This window comes from Megalopta genalis, chromosome 3, assembly GCF_051020955.1.
Source record: "Megalopta genalis isolate 19385.01 chromosome 3, iyMegGena1_principal, whole genome shotgun sequence".
Classification (NCBI taxonomy): Eukaryota; Metazoa; Arthropoda; class Insecta; order Hymenoptera; family Halictidae; genus Megalopta; species Megalopta genalis.
The window spans coordinates 11,150,797-11,168,132 of record NC_135015.1 but is presented as its reverse complement, the minus strand read 5'-3'; the positions used below and the strand labels follow the sequence as shown (position 1 = coordinate 11,168,132).

The window sequence follows — 17,336 nt, the reverse complement described above, 5'->3', positions numbered from 1 at the left end:
TATGCGGTACGAGGTACATACTTCGCGATTTTACGTGCGAACATTCGCGGCGTAACAACGTCTGTCAAGTATTTAATTTTCCTATGAAAAGGTCGTCGTGACGAACATTAATTGACGTTCGTCATTTAACTTCAATTATGAAAGCATTCCGCGATCTCCATTAAACCGGGGGGGTCTCTTATGCAAATTGCCACTCTCGTAATTAATTTTACTGAAGCTAAAATGGAGATAAAATTTCTTACAGTGAACGAACCGCTAAAGCTGTTATTTATTTTTACTACAAAAATTACCATACCTAGAGCTGACTTACTTTTCAGAAAAAGTGGAAGACGGCATCTTTTTTTTTCTTGCGAAGGAAGTCCATTGTGGGAAAATAACAAGCGAGCAAAGTTTCAACTCTGCTTCCGGGACGATTCGTGCGCGTCTCAAAATTTCGTTCACCCCGACCAACAGAAAATTCATATTCATTACTTACGTAAGAGCTGTGCACCATTTTCCCGAACATGGATCACGATTATTCGTGCGTTACGATTCCACGTGAACCACAACAGTATAAATCCTTCGGCGACACCGAGGACAGCACAATCTCCTTGTGTTTCACGGTTGGTATGTATGTATACATAATATCGCGGAGCGTGCAGCATACTTTATTTAATTCCTTTCAGCGACTTCTTCGGCGGCGGGCGCCATGGCTGCACACACGAGGACGTTGTTTACAGTATAACCTACGCAGAAACGGATGAAGATATACGACGGGGTGGTTTTGCAATCGAATTAATACGGGCGAGCGCATTTTCCACAGGGATACCGTTATCGAGCGGGTCTCGCGTCGCCGTTCATTATACAAATAACGGACGTCCGTGACAAATGATAACAGAGTTGAACGAAGCTTTGCGAATATTTCTTTATTTTAGACGAACATTTGTTGTAAAACAGATTCCAAGCAGATCTTCTTATATTATAGTCCCTCAATTTACGCGGCACTTTCTAACGCGAGGTTCTTTCTTACGTGATGAATTATAAACGCTACTTGCGCGGTATTTTTTTATAGGCGATATTTATTATTACGCGATATCAATCTTCGCGATCTGATCAACCGAGCTCGTGGATTGACTAAAAAATTGGAAAATGACGTAGACATTGAACCGACATTCAGCGAGCCTTCGCAAAGATTCGCGAAGATTCTGATAATTATGTGACCGTATCTAACAGATCTAAGATATCATTTGCAGCAGTACACCTCGTATTCTGAAAAGACAGTACACTTTATACTGTTGGGTACACCTTCTTCTAATGTGCAGGGTACGTTGCATGATCTTTGAGAAAGTAAGCTGATGAAACGTATGAACGACAAGTAATTCTAAATCGATAAAATGGAACATTAAAAATTAACGAAGAACGATGTAACAATATAAATCGATTAAAAGTGCATATCGTTCAAAGACGACCGTCGTTAAGAACAAGAGAACGTAAAAATCTACAGAAATTGCTTTCAAGAAATTTTCTTATCGAACGAAGCACCGTTTTAAAATGAAAATAATCAGAGCCTCCGATTCCGTATTTCGTAGATATTCTATCGCAGCACCGCGTTTCGAGCGAAAAATCAATATCTTAGAAAGGAAAAGCAGCAACAAGTAGAGCGCGTTTCTAAAATTTAGTCACATAGTATTTCAGTCGCAGCAAGTATGCTTGTTTCATATTCGCGCAGTGTCTTTCCCCGTGAGACAGCAGTTCGTACCTTGGATTTTTACGAAAGGAACCACGAGTCACGAATAGCAGGGGTGCCGCGGCGTGTTGGATCGATAACATATCACGAGCATACTCGCCCTCCTGATACGAGAGTCTACGGCTGATTTGTATTATCGGTTCGCCTCGAGCTTCTAAGCTTATACGTATTTGGATTTCAAAGCATTACCTGTATTTCTAGTTTTACCACTCAGAAATGTATTTTTGGATACATCCTGCGCCATTATCTCCTCGATGTTCTGCCAGTTGTACTGTTCCGATAGAATCTCTATTGTTCCGACTAATCAGTTAATTCACGTTGTGGAATAACAAGCGTTCGGCATTTGGATCATATTCAACTGTACAGGAAAAATTTGTGGATACCGCGTGATGTTACGAAAATTGCATAGTTCCTCCTTTTATTCGATCGTTTTTTAACCCCTTAATGCACAGTTTTTTTGAAAAAGGCCGGCCAAAAAAGATCAATTTTTTTAAATGTAAAAAAACACAATTTAGAACGTTGTCTTGGCAAGAAAATTACAAAAATACAAAAATAATCAAAATTTTTATTGCAATTATAATTTTCAGAATATTACTATTATTATTATTATTGTTGTTATTATTATTATTATTATTGTTATTATATTTTACTTTACATTATATTTTAGTAAAATATATATTGAAAAATGAGCGAATCAGAATCTGAATATGAATACGCTGTCGGAGAGCGGCTCACAAGGAACAGATAAGTCGTAAGTGATAAGTAGAAAAAAGATATATTTTATACTTGAATAAGTAAGTGTTATAGTTTACAATCCCATGTAAATGATAAATATAAATAAAACGATTATTTTTTTTTTGCTTTCACATTGTTATTTTCAATTCTCGATTGCATTCGAGTGTGAAAAATTATAGCAACATAAAGTACAACGCCGCTCGAATTATCTCGAGTGTGCACAGTTTGGCCAGTTTAGCGCGCTCGAGTTAACCCGAGCGTGCACGTTAAGGGGTTAAGACAGAGTTTTCGTAATTTCAACAATTTGGAGATAAAAGATAGGAGACTGATCATTTCGACGACACAGAATTATTTTGTTACTGAACGACAAAACGATTCGACTCACACATGTTTCTAAGACACAGTGGTATAAAAGATAACTGCATCAGCCATTTTTGTTGTATCGAACGATATAAAGTGTACTATCTTATTCTATATCAACAATATTTATTAAAACAAAACCACCATGTTTCTTCGGACAGGGGAATCGTCAACTGCCTGAAAAATGACAGATATGTATTATTGATGAGGATTATTTCGACTATTGAAACATAATTTGATTATTTATAAATAAACGCTCATCTTAGGAAGAGAAGCCGAGAATCGATTTGCACACCTAATATACGGGCATGAAGAACGCATTAAAATACGTCACAAGAGAAATAGAACCAGATCGGAGAAGTATGTACAGAGTTTCTTCAGGCTGTAACAAGTAATTCCGCCGGTTAATTATTCAGAGTAATAAATCGCCGGGAAAGAAATATTATTAATGATGCAGGCGGCGATAGAATCGGCGAACAATGCAGAAAATTTCTTGCCGGGCGCGGGGGATAACAAAGAAAGGAAAAGCAGGCCACGGGTGAACTTTCGACCGGTCGATCCGGCCGGTCGTTTATCATCACAGGTCAGTTCCCTTTAGCCTGACATGCAAAAGTCGCGTCGGGGCCAGCGACGTCAGCCTCTGCTCGGTATCACGTGTGCGTCTCCCCCGTATTCGCGATTCCCCATGATTTACTCGACCTCTCGGAAACTTTCTGGCCCGCGAATGCTCTCGCAATTCCGCGGCGCGGCGGTTCCTCCTTCTTTCCTTTCTTTTCCTCTCTTTTCGCTTCCTTTTTTTTTTGTCTCCCGGCCGACAACCGGGAAGAAATGTTTTCCAGGTGAATTTCCTCGTACGCCCACCGCGGACAAAGCGCGGCGGTCTTTGGGACGAAAAGCGGCGGAGAAATATTTCTCGAGGAAGTTTCGATTCACCCGACAGGTCGGAAGAACGATCGCACGAATTTCTGATTCGTCGAGCACGCTCGCGGAAAGTTGCTCGATCTACACGCTAGCAGTAAATCAACACGGTCGCGATGGACCGCCGCGAAACTCGAATCGGTTTTTCCACGATTATCGGCGCGACCGATGGATTCACGCTGGAATTACCGAGCCCTTGCAGGGCTAATGTCTATTGTCTCGTGACAATAACGAAATTGGATTTATTTCAATTACGTACGATTTCGATTGTAACGTGAGTGGGTTGAGATCGTAGTGGTGGAAGTCGCATTTTCAAACATTTTTACTTACGTCTTAAAACGTGATCTGTGCATGCCAAAATGTGAAAAAAAGCAAGCGAAATAAATTACGATATGTTATTATAATCTAACTTAAATCTAAATTATCTCGACAATAAATTCGTTAGTAAACAATAGGTAAACAATAATGTAGTATCGTAATTTAGTGGGTACGTTTAGGACGAGGAGACCGTAGTTTTAAGACTTTGTATTTATGGTAGGCAATAGAGGAGAAACGTTGGCGAAGGCCGGGTTACATGAAAAAGCCCTTGGCAACGGAGAGCCGGCGGATGCGATTGTCACGTTTTTGGAAAAGGCAGGCAGTGTGTCGAAGGAACGTGTTTGGAGTGGACAGAGTGTGTTCGAGAGTCATCGAGTGAGGAGCGTTGCGAGTTGTAGAATTAAGTGAAGTGGTTATAATCCTAGTTGTAGATACGGTACGCGATATTTCCTGTTTTCATCACGTTTAGTTCTTTCCTAATCAATACATATTCTATATTGTTTAAATATTGAACAATTTCTACAATAAATTGTTAGTAGAGTGTACCGACCCTCTGTAGTATCTCACGGTATCAAGCACACATACGCCCACTCGCAACACTGCGCTTCCATTGCAACAAAAAGGATAGGATATTAAGAAGCATCTCAGGCATTCTTTCCGCAGAGCGACCGTTGTAAATACGGTACGCGATATTTCCTGTTTTCATCACGTTTAGTTCTTTCCTAATCAATACATATTCTATATTGTTTAAATATTGAACAATTTCTACAATAAATTGTTAGTAGAGTGTACCGACCCTCTGTAGTATCTCACGGTATCAAGCACACATACGCCCACTCGCAACACTGTGCTTCCATTGCAACAAAAAGGATAGGATATTAACCCGAGAAAGATAACCTACGTCGCAGAGGCGCCTGCGAAATAAACAACTGACTGCACCGTGGATGACGCAAAGACTGGAAGCACCCACTTTGCCAAGGCATGTGCGAAGCAACATTGAAAATATTCTTCCAAAATCTGCTGTACAGGCTTCCACAGATGATGAAGAAGAACCCTCAGCCAAAAAAAGGCGTTATTGCAGTCTTTGCACGTCTAAAAAGAAAAGAATGTCAAAGATGACCTGTGCCAAATGCAAAAAGACAGTTTGTGGTGAACACAAGAAAGACGTTTGTCATGACTGTCTCTAAAGAAATTTTTTATAATATTATAGTTTTTTTTACACTGATTATATTATAGTCTACTAGTTTGTAAGGATAAAACACTATTTTTTGTGATATTTTACGGGATTTGTTCCCATAAACCGAAGACTGTTGATTTTTGTTAATTTTTCATAGAGGTCTAGTGATTTAAGTTTAAAATTACTTAAAATAAAAAAAAATATAATATAAATGCATTTTATTTTTACAATAATGCCAAACCTTTAAAATGACTAGATTAACTTAAATAAATATCCATTGTTAGTATAAAATTGACGCCTTAGAAAAGCATGCGCCTCTGAAGCGTATGGTTATCTTTTACGTACGTTGTCATATGGTTATCTTTCTAGGGTTAAGAAGCATCTCAGGCATTCTTTCCGCAGCGAGCCTTGCCGCGCCGTGAATTATCCGTTGCGGCGATAAACAATTCTAATAACGTGTCCGGGATTAATATCGTTGGCCGCCTACGAGTTTCCACGAATCTTCGAGGTAACACGTAATTTCTCAAACCGAACACTGGCTGGCTCGCCGTTTACACATAGGTACGTGACCCGCGTTCGTTTGTATGCATTACAACGGCACATATTACGTTGCGCGACTTCGTCTCTAGCCCGAGAACGAACCATCTTCCTGATGGATAGCGCGGTTGGTTTACGGAACCGAAAGCTCTCGGATTATGTCCGCAGGGCCCGCGGGAACACGGGGCACGGGAGCGCGAGAACCGAACGCGGGGGTGGTATGCGAGGGCGAGATGCGATTCGACAAGCCAGTCGATAAAAGCCGTTCTGAAAGATGCAAATATTTGACGCGGTATCGGTCTGCCGCGCGCCCTGGAAAAAGAGGAAACTAAGCGCTCGATAAACGCGCCGCGGGGCAACCGCGCGATCATTACTCCGACGTTCGCCCCCTTGATCTATGAGGAGCCACGTCGATCGCGAAAGGGGATCGCTTATGAAAATGTTTTTCCACGTGAGAAATGTGCTCACCCTGTTCTGTCTTCCTTCGCAGCGGGGAATTCGTGAAACGAAATTATTAGATCTGTGGGCGTTTCAAATTGCTGTCGGATGTCGTAATTTTAATTATGCGTTTGCACGAGGTGCGCACGTAAAAAGGCGCCACGATCTGGAGGTCGTACTTCTTTTTTTTTCGCGACCATCAGTTTCGTAGCGTTTGATTTTGTTTGACGAATATATATTATAACTGTTTTTTGCAATTTCTGGAGAAAGAAAATTGGGTTAGTTTGATTTTGCCACAGATTTTCAGTTTGCTGGCTGTACTGGTGAAAATGTTGATTTCTTAGTATTTTTCAGAAATAACAGTTTTATTTCTTAATTCATTTTCCTTTGTAAATTTTCGAATTATCAGCTTTTACTGAATTTTTATGATCGCTTTCCGAAACATTACCAAACTATGTACATCAAACAGATTTGGTATTTTCCGCTCAGAAATACACATTTCTTTTGGTCGTCGCTGAAAAAGTTAAATAAACAGATAAATGTCCGGGTGCTTTAAAAATGAATTGGACAAACTCTGAAAATGTTAACCGGTTTTCAAAATTGAATATTTAAAATTGCAGCTTCCTCGTGGAAATATAAAAAGAGTGATGCGATCGCAGCTGTGAGAAATAGAGAAAGTCGCTACATTTTTGAGAACGCAATGTTGACTGAAACGGATGGTATGCAAACTAGAGATGTTACTTTAAATTATACAGTTTTCAGAAATGTGGCAGCATTTCTGTAAAAAAATGAACTTTGTTACCCTGCTGCTCCCAGTAGTCTACTAGAACAGTATGAGAACATGTTTATTCTGAACTTCGTCTTCAAACTCACCGAAGTTTTTAGTAACTTCACAAAACATAACCAATCAGAGAAGTCTACGTATGACCGATAATTTTTCAATATTTTTAAACGAAACTTTGAACGAAATTATTTATTTAAACGAACAAATACGTTGCATGATAAATGAATAATTTATTATTTAAACGAAATTTTGAATATTTCCAGATGTTCGCTGAAAATTAGGTAAATTTACAATGGAACATGCAGGCATAAACTATTAACACGTTCCGTGCCGAGCTTTTTTTACTCGAATCTTCACACTTTGATATTTTACTAAAACTTGATGTATTACGTGCAATTATTAATTCTCGTACACATAACAACGTAACAAAAACTTATCAACGTCCATTCTTGCGGTGGAAATTGATTCTTCGGTTCTAAATTTCTTGTAAACAATTTGTTCAGTTCACTAAGTAAACATGCAAGCGTGTACCATCGATGGTACACGTGGCACGGAACGTGTTAATATTCCACTAAGAATTATCTTTCTTGTTGGTTGTAGAAAACTATAACCATATGTGCAAGTTCACGCAACATCCCAGTCTAAACTTCGTACGAACAGTATTTCTGAGTAAACAAAATGGAAAAAATCTGCACAATACGATAAAAGTATAATAAAACCACATAGAGACTTTCAGATTGGTTAGTTCCATTTGTCATCTTTCACAAAATATTTATTTATTTATTTTGTTTCTTACGAAGAGAAGAAGAAATTTCCCTCTTGAATCCAGTAGCGAGATATCGAAATATTCGCTCGATTCATTAGGCACCATCCAGAAGATCGTCTTTCTTTCGGAAACGTTACGTTCCCAGCGGTGGGAGTTGACACATTGGCGGGCCAGAGCGCGACCAGCGTTATGTAAATATGTATAATCCGATTCCATCGGCTGATTGATGCATTTAACGTCCGACCGGGAGATTTATGAAAAATTCATTTTCTAAGTGAGCGCGAAAACGCGTGCACACGCGATCAAATGGGATTCACGTTCGGTGCCCGCCGGGAGCAGTTAAGTGTTTCCTGACGAACGAGTGTTTTATCGCTTACGGGCACGTAAAATAAAGTGGATATAAATGGAACAGCCGCGCGAGGACCATAAAGCAAAAAAAACACACACACACACGCACATACGGCCACATCCACGCGAACGGACGAAGAAAAAAGAAAAAAAAGAAGAACAACATTTATGATTCACGCGAACGTATTGTAAATGCTGTTCTACATACCGCCCCTGTGGCGATGAAAGCGTACGTATCGCGATAAAAGCCGGCGGAGCCGAGCCGAGCTGAGCTGAGGCGAGCCGAGCGGAGCCGACGCTCGCGGAGTTTCGAGGAACGTCGATTATGCAGACGATCCGTGGCTGTATTATCGATAAACAATTGCCATCGACACGGAACGCCGGAGCTTTTCAAAGTCATTGCACGTACGAAACTTCGGCTGCTATATAGAACGTTATGCCGGGAGCACGTGTGCGTTTCCGTGCGGCACGTGTGCGTTTCCGTGCGACACGTGTGCAGAAGAACGGCCTGCAAAGGCGTGTTCTCGAGCGAGGGTTACTTGCCACGGGGTTGCCCCGTTCGTCGTCAAGAACCATCGTGGAATTCATATCTATTGCGATTAAATGGCAACGTGAAACGTAGCGGCGAGGAAAGACGGGCATTGAATTAAACTTCAGAAGCCGAATCTTCTCGACGGCATCCTGATTTAATTAAAGTGCGCGAGTAATATGATGACCTCGCGGCCTGATTCGGTGGAACAAAGACCATATTTAACAGGTCTGTGACGTTCTTGCTCGCTGACCCGAAACGTCGGAATCGTGAGCGTCTTTAATAGGATATGAGGGTTTATGTTTAGTCGGTGTCTAATATTGTCGCTGGTCCAAACAGCGACATTAACGTATATCGGGGAATATCGTCGACGATTCTTCAATAATAGTGAGTTATTTTTAAGCGTATAGTTGAAACATAAAATGAGTGCCTGGAAAATTCATGATAAATCCAAGAGAAGTAAGTTTATTACGATAAATAGAACACACACGAATAGATGTCGTACAATTTAACTTTTCAATTCTAATTTGATTGAATGAGATACTTCAATTTTAAACTATTTTTGAGGTTGTTGGCGTGGCTGTTCATACCAAACATATCAAGCCATAAAAGTAACTAACGCGCGTTGCTTTAGAACGATGGTAAGACTGTACTTATTTAGAACTTCCATCATTTCTATTGTAAAATATACCCGGACTAAGAAATTTATTCAATCATTTTTTGTAGAAGAGTCTCCGTAATTTCAGCAAGTAATTAACTGTTAATAATTGTCGCGTGATCACGTATGTGCTTTAAGTGAGTATCAAAGGATCTTAACACAATCGCGTTGCGAAATCGTTTAATCGCCGCGACCCGGTCGGTAGAAACTGGTGCACGAAACAGAATGCATACTCCTGGCATAATTTGAGCTTCGGTTGCCGCGGATCGGCGGAATGCTGCGCGAGACTCGCAGACCGAACTCGAAATCCCTGGTGGAACCGTGTAAAGGATCACGGGCCGTCGGACTATATTAGAGAGATATTAACACACGCGAAGTCTGCGAGCGAGCTAGAGAACCAGAGAGCTGAAACGAGCCCGCGAGGGCGGTTCCACATCGACGCATATGCGCAATCGTCCTCGGAATGCCCAGCCGTGTGCCACGTACCGGCGCAATTTAAGGGAGGAATCGACCGCGCAAGAAGCTAGCCTAATTAACGGATAACGGTCAGTCGGGGCGAAGTTTATCTGTCGGCGAACCGGCAACTCTAAACGCCTCGACGATGCGTTAGCTATATCTCACGAGTTTAACCCTAGAAAGATAACCATATGACAACGTACGTAAAAGATAACCATACGCTTCAGAGGCGCATGCTTTTCTAAGGCGTCAATTTTATACTAACAATGGATATTTATTTAAGTTAATCTAGTCATTTTAAAGGTTTGGCATTATTGTAAAAATAAAATGCATTTATATTATATTTTTTTATATTTTAAGTAATTTTAAACTTAAATCACTAGACCTCTATGAAAAATTAACAAAAATCAACAGTCTTCGGTTTATGGGAACAAATCCCGTAAAATATCACAAAAAATAGTGTTTTATCCTTACAAACTAGTAGACTATAATATAATCAGTGTAAAAAAGACTATAATATTATAAAAAATTTCTTTAGAGACAGTCATGACAAACGTCTTTCTTGTGTTCACCACAAACTGTCTTTTTGCATTTGGCACAGGTCATCTTTGACATTCTTTTCTTTTTAGACGTGCAAAGACTGCAATAACGCCTTTTTTTGGCTGAGGGTTCTTTTTCATCATCTGTGGAAGCCTGTACAGCAGATTTTGGAAGAATATTTTCAATGTTGCTTCGCACATGCCTTGGCAAAGTGGGTGCTTCCAGTCTTTGCGTCATCCACGGTGCAGTCAGTTGTTTATTTCGCAGGCGCCTCTGCGACGTAGGTTATCTTTCTCGGGTTAATGTGCTCCCTTGTTTAGCGTCATCGGATGTTCAGCCGGAATCAAACGGGGCGAAAACGACGGAATTCAAAAGCGAGATGGAGTACCATTTTGCTTTTAAAAAGTTTCGATTTTACAAAGTAACCAATTTTACTGTGACATCTGAGTGAAATGTCATTTCTTGCAACAACAGCCCCCGAATGTCTTAAAATCTTATTCTATTGTGTTCTGCGGATTAGACAGTGTCGACGTTTGAAGCATACATTTTCCGCAGTCTTGTCGCAGAGAGTTGTAAACTAAAGCAACAAAACTTGAGCAGTTTAAGCTACAATCTTGTTCAGAATTTTCGTAACTATGACTCTGAACAAGAAGATGATACGAACGAGTTTGATAAAGTGATTTCATCAGAAGTAAAAACAGCGACACGTGGACCTAGTAGAGCGCAGATCTGAGCAAATTTTATTTCAAATGGAAACGAGAAATAGCTGTTTGAAATCATTCATTCCGAACCGTTATGTTCAATGCTGTTATTTGAAAATACAAATAATATTGATCCATTTGAAATAATAACAATTTCAAATAATTAATTACTTCTTGATTCTTTTATTTCAAATATGACTAAAGAAATAATCCTCCAAATAACATGCAACGATAAGATTTTACTTTAAAAAACCGTTTAATTTCAAAAGTTTTTGTTTGATCATTTGACGTAGTCAGATCGGTCCTTTTATCTTACAGCACCAGATTTATCTTGCTTCCAAACCCGACTTCCAAAAAGCAATTCACAATTATCTGTAATGATTGTCTCAAATAATCCTAAAATAAAATAATAGATTTTTGAAAATAATATTTCAAATAACGTTATTTGAAATATGCCCAAGTGTCATAGAATGTTCAATAACTTGCAATACTATCAAGCTTACGCTATCAACTAACTATAATTTTCCTGATGAAATTACCGGCGCGCTTTATAATGTCGATCGATGGACACCAAAGCGAACCGAATTGGATCCGTAAACGCGAGTTAATCAAGATTTCAGAAGAGGAATGCGATGGAACATTTCAAGGATGGAAAGTTGAAGGCCCAGTTCCGGAAGTTTTGCTAATTTCGTGAAGAGTCTCTCTAGTCCTTACTCGGACAAACCTGTGCACGCAGAAACTTCAAAGCCCGTGGCCCGATCAAGAAGGCAATTCGTTTACTTAGAACTCCCTCTTCTCTCTCGCCGCATCAACCTACGGCTTTGTCGTCGTTATTCTGAACGCGTCGTGGTATATCGTCCCTTAACTTTTCCGCTTTAAAGTTTAACTTCGCTCGCGCCAACACCCGTGGCTCCTTTCTCCTTAGTCCCTTTGCAAACTTTGTTACAGACGTACTGCGTGAATACCTTTATAGACTTAACGACCGCTTAGTCACGCATCAGACAACACCTTTGATGTTGGGGAAACTGACGAAGCTAAAACTGTATCGTAAGATCCTATTATGTGATCTTAAATTTACCTGCACCGAACGTTACTCTATAGATGCAAACCGGTATCCTATAGCGTCGCGAAAATCCTCGGCGCGGCAAAGGAACGCGAAATACGTAAAAGGAGACGAAAATTGCCAATTATCGAGGCGCGCAATCCTGTTGCACGGTCGATAATTGCCACTCATTCGTATCGAATTACCTAAAGGCGAGCGAGTCAAAATTTTGCAAACATACCTGAGACCAGGGACCCTTAAACATTGATCTTGACATTAAAAAATTAAACGAAAAGATCAAGTATTTCTCGACCTACATTTGTAGAAGAAGATGACGCGATATAAGAAGAATACATTTCAAGGGGTCAAAAAGCTTAGGAGAACGAATGGATGAGAATGGATGGAGAATTCGAATGGATGATTAACGATGCGTTCGAAACATTTCTTCGGTACGTAAGTATCCTTCGCGTAGTTCTACTGGCGCTGGACGTCGGAAGTTCTGACCGGTATAAATCCGGCCGACGATAAATATATTATAGCGATAATACGACGATGGTGGAACTTTCTAATAGATCGGGGCGGCACTTTATAGAAACTGGGGCCGGCAAAGTTGCCAAGTCTCGAATATATAATACGGCGGGCAAGATCAACCGATGCTTTGAACGGGGCGGTAGCGGACGTAACTCGATAATAGCTGAGTAACGAAATTAATGTCAGATTTACATAATTGCATGGCCACCTATTGAAACGTTTGTCTTCTGGCTTCAGGAGGTAGACCCCCGCTGACCAAGGTTTGATATTAAACGCGGGAAACGTGGCGGTGCAACGTGCACTTGCGCTTTGTTTGCATTGTAATATCTCGGTACCATTGAGGACGTGCAATGGCTACCGCTATTTATTTGCTCGAAAAATTTACTGCGGAGAAGTTACCGCAATTTATGTTGTACCTTTTATTCATAGAAATAATGTTCTGCATTTCGTAGTCAATTCTGTGTTGAGTTATGGCTGCCGGAAAATAAGAATTCGACAGTAAAAGGATTTCTATAACGAGTGATTCAACCCTTAGCGGACGACGACTTTTTCGGCAGAGTCAGGTAGCAGGACGAGGCGATTTTTGCAAATATCTAATTTCAGCAAATATCTTAGCTCGTCCGCTAAGGGTTAAATTATACCAAAAGCTCTGACTGCACGCGAGCAGCCCCCCATTTGTCGAAACGTCAGTAAACATAAAGATCGGGAAAACTGGTAGAATAGTATAATACATTGCTTCCTCGAATTCCCTTTCAAATATAAAGTTAAATAAACAATATAGAATGAACTAGTAAGATTGTAGCTTTAATCTATTTACATGTATTGTAACATACATGTATAATAATAGATTGTCTAATAGACATGTAAATAATAAATTATTTAATATATACATGTACAATCATAAATCGTTTAATATACACATGGAATCATAAATTGTCTAATATACATACATACATGGTACAATGATAAATTCTCTATTATTCCATGACTAAAAAATGTTCGCTATTTCGTTGCATTCAGTTTTACATGAAGGAAATCTATTTTAAGCTTAAAAAGCTCAGAGTCGATCGAGTATTTTGACACTGGTTAGATCTTAAAAAATTAGAAAAGTCGAGTTAACCGATTTGGCCTGTGAACGACTCATATGTAATTAATTGGAAGTGAAATAATATTGGTGTGTAGAACTATATTGTTCTATATTGTAGAACTATATTGTAGAACGAAAATCGTTTTAACAAACCGGCATCATAACCTTGACATATTATTGCACGGAAAAGAGTCACATTTCTTTCTCCCGGTATTTCCGGTCATATGTACTTACAGGGCCAAGTGTTGTGCTTTGAGCCGCAGATCCAAGTTCCGGTCTCCGCAGTGGAATTCGATTAAACTGCCAGCAACGTCGTTCGAGTTTCTTAGTCGAATTGGAAGATTCCACGAGCATCCCGTGGCACACCCGTTGTCCGTAAAAGCTGGTGAAAATCGGCCGTCCTCGTCCCTCTGGTCACTACGGCTCTCTTACCCAACCTGTCTCACTCCGATCAATTAGAAAAACTTTGACCGGAAGTTCTCGTCCTGGGATTTCCGTTATTCGGAAGCTGCGCGGAACGAGACAGAATCACGCTGCGCGGAACGAGACAGAATCACGCTGCGCGGAACGAGACAGAATCACGCTGCGCGAGCGCAACCAGAAGATTATGAACTCCGCGGCGCGGATTTTGAAAGAACGGGACGCCCGCCGGCCGTTCTACCATGGAGAGGGAATCGTGAGTGGTCTCGAACATGAAACAGCACTTCTGCCTGTTTTCTCATGATGGTGTTTTAATTAAAATCACCCCCGTGAACTTCGGCGTTGTCGAACAAATTGAAAACTTCAAGAATCGGGCCGAATTTGTACAATGGCGGCGACATAGTTGCATCGGAAAGGCAGTGACACTGTTTTCTGCAAAAGTATTGATATGAGTATTGTTCGTTGGAATTTGAAGATAATGTATATATTCGAAGATAATGCAACTATAAATTAGAGAGTGCCTTGTTGTCAGAAAAATAACAAAACATCTGTCTCTATATGTTAGAATTTTATCTACTCATTAGTGCTGAAACCATAAGAATACGGTATTATAGTGGTGAAAACAACGACTATTGTAAGCCGCCAACATTGCCCCATACGGGTACATTGATTTATGGTGTTTGCCTTATTTACGCGCGAGGTGCGCGAGGTGCGAAGTGAGTAAAAAGAAAGAGTGAAGTGCGTGTGAATTGCGAGTCAGACAGATGAGTGGGAGTGTAACCGGCACGCAGTGAAAAATAATGTAACGCGTAAAAGAAACAAACGATTGAGGGTGTTTGTTAGACCATTTATTATTGCAAGTAGACGAGGCAGAACGATGTAATAAAAGAAATAGAAATTAAGGAAAAGATTCGAAAAAGAAAACGATGTCAATTCGTACAGGCGATTTATTTGAGCCGTTTATTTTGAAAGTGGCATAAGTCACTTTTTCAAAAAAATCGAGTTAATGGTAACACTAATTACAATTGAACGGTATCTTTTCATTAACCCGAGAAAGATAACCTACGTCGCAGAGGCGCCTGCGAAGACTGTTGATTTTTGTTAATTTTTCATAGAGGTCTAGTGATTTAAGTTTAAAATTACTTAAAATATAAAAAAATATAATATAAATGCATTTTATTTTTACAATAATGCCAAACCTTTAAAATGACTAGATTAACTTAAATAAATATCCATTGTTAGTATAAAATTGACGCCTTAGAAAAGCATGCGCCTCTGAAGCGTATGGTTATCTTTTACGTACGTTGTCATATGGTTATCTTTCTAGGGTTAAAAAAAAGAAAAGTGACTTGTGCCACTTTCAAAATAAACGGCTCATGTCTAACCTCCTATGAGCAACCTCTGCCGCTCGTCAATAGATAGGTACACACAAGTTTATTATGCACGGTGAGTCACCTAATGTTTACACTCCCAAGTATCTTTGTTATTTTTGATGATACGCGTGAATGCTTAAGAACAAAGTTGAATCGTTCAATGCGGCTCACACGATACCATGAAAATAGTTGTTTTTGTATTATTTTTTTTCTTTAGACGTATCAAGGTATCATCGTTTTTTGAAACAAGACCTGTTCCGATATGTATAGCATATATTGATTTATGTAAATTTAGTTTCATAAAGTCATCATCTTAGGAGGATGATTACCTCCTAATTATATACTGATACAGTGAGATCTGGTATGAAATGGATTACAATAATACTATGTACGTGTTGTTCGGATATTGGTTTGATTCCATGATATGATGTATCATAATTGACATGTGCTGGCATACGTGTCAATGAATTGGTTCTATTGCTCACATTACAGCAATTAGACTGAGATAATAGAGTATTAAGTCAGATAAAGTGTCCTTGCAACTTGGCTCGAATCTGACTGCATAGTCTTGATGTGTATCTAAACTGTTTCTATGTATATTCTGACTGCAAGTATTGTAATTACACTGCAGACCTTCATATGTTATTTGTTCAGTTTTGCTCGAACAAATCTATTAATCAGCAACAGAAATTATTATATGTAATTAAAAAAATCTATCATATACAATTGAATTTCGAAGGTCCACACAGTTTAGATAAATTCTTCTCACCGCTTATTTTTTTAATTGCTGCTGGTAGTAGGTAATTATAAAAAATTTATTTACTGTCTACCCCATAGAAAATTACACAATTTTTTTCCACATCTTATAGATTGCAGATATTATACTGGATATGCAATAGCTAATAGACCCCAGATATTATATTAGATAGACTACACACATAATAGATCGCCGATATTATGATTGATGGACTGCATAGATGGACTACAGCTAATATACCGCATTGATGATATATTCGATTTTAGATGAGACCCGAGCAGACAAATATTTCGTTGAATAATTGCAGTTTCCCAAATCAGACCGAACAAATTTAGATCTGCATCCTTATAAATTGATGCCATGAATTTGTACCAAATTCTGATGCTATATTGAAGATCGTTCTTAAACCGTACCGAGAGCGGCTGATCATGAATAAATAACACTATCTGGACAATGCCGCAATTAGACCAGAATCTGCTGAATTGGAAATAAGCAACCGTTCTAAAAACAGGATCGTTTACAATGTATGAGCACGTCGTGCGTCAAACTGTTGGATAAAAACGCTGAACTATATAACGCGGACGCTATTTAAGATCCAAGAAAATTCGGCCGGATGCATGCGCTATGATTTATTAAATCGTCGAAATGCTGGAATGAATATACCGAGTTTATGCGAATGTAAAACTACACGGCTACGATAAAAGAGAGTTCACTGCCAGTAAAAATCCGATGTACATCTATGTTTTCATCGCGCGGATAGGAGAATGGATAAAATCTATGTACTCGGTCGTTGGTTTGTATTTCGGAACTTCCTACTGTCCTTTTCGCTCCTGTTCCTCCTGACGATCTCCTCTATTCCCTCGATACTCTCGAAGAAACAAAAGCCATGTAATATTGCAGCGTTGCTGCTTTGTTTCTCGAATCATGAATCAAGGGATACGCGAGACTGTACCAAGTTCGGTCCAAAGCTCGCAGCATTTGCAAAGTTTCTTCGTGAAATGTGCGTGGCTCTTTCAGAAATTAGCAATTGGTCAAGCGACATCATTGTTCTGCGTCTAATAATTAGGCAGTGGATTTTAACTATTCGTGACAAAGGAAAACAATCGAAGGGTTTTCATTTGAAGGGAAATTCATT

At 39.5% G+C, this 17,336-nt stretch overlaps 1 protein-coding gene and 1 long non-coding RNA gene across 6 annotated transcripts in view; one reads left to right on the top strand and one right to left on the bottom strand.

Moving 5' to 3' along the window:
- Positions 1-14,866, bottom strand: part of LOC117229672 (uncharacterized) — a 190,080-nt gene extending 175,214 nt beyond the window's left edge. The window contains exons 1-2 of one of the 2 annotated variants that reach the window (XR_013032935.1): positions 13,886-14,866; positions 476-725 (exon numbers count right to left, since the gene is read on the bottom strand). This is a non-coding gene — a long non-coding RNA (uncharacterized LOC117229672). The remainder of the gene's footprint in view (positions 1-475; positions 726-13,885) is intronic. The other variant, XR_004492611.2, reaches the window with a different exon arrangement.
- Positions 1-17,336, top strand: part of LOC117229670 (uncharacterized) — a 447,677-nt gene that overhangs the window by 61,035 nt on the left and 369,306 nt on the right. The window lies entirely within an intron of this gene.